Below are 380 nucleotides of genomic sequence, written 5' to 3' on the forward strand. Positions count from 1 at the left end.
TAGGTATGAATTGGTTTGGGAGAATTATCTTTTGCTCTTCAAATGATTTCATGTCTCCAAAAGAAAATTTTGAAGGGCATGATTACATGCATTTTCTATTGGGTGACTTTGTTTGTACTAAGGCAGGCACATCTACATAATTGCCTGTCTTATCAATAATTGGGTAACTCAACATGAATAGTCAGAAAAGCTCGTTGATTTTTACCCGGAATTTTAAGTCTTTTTTTCTTTCTTTATAATGAATTCTGAAGTCCTTTTTGTTCTTTATTATAACTCTTTTGATCACATGCAGGTAAAGCGTAGCACCACATGTCACATAATGGTTATCTGATCTCAACAGTAAACATGGACTATTGGAATGTACTCATGAAGCTTTCCTT

The sequence above is a fragment of the Theobroma umbraticum genome, unplaced genomic scaffold (assembly GCF_002168275.2).
Source record: "Theobroma umbraticum cultivar Fairchild unplaced genomic scaffold, ASM216827v3 scaffold_81.0, whole genome shotgun sequence".
Classification (NCBI taxonomy): Eukaryota; Viridiplantae; Streptophyta; class Magnoliopsida; order Malvales; family Malvaceae; genus Theobroma; species Theobroma umbraticum.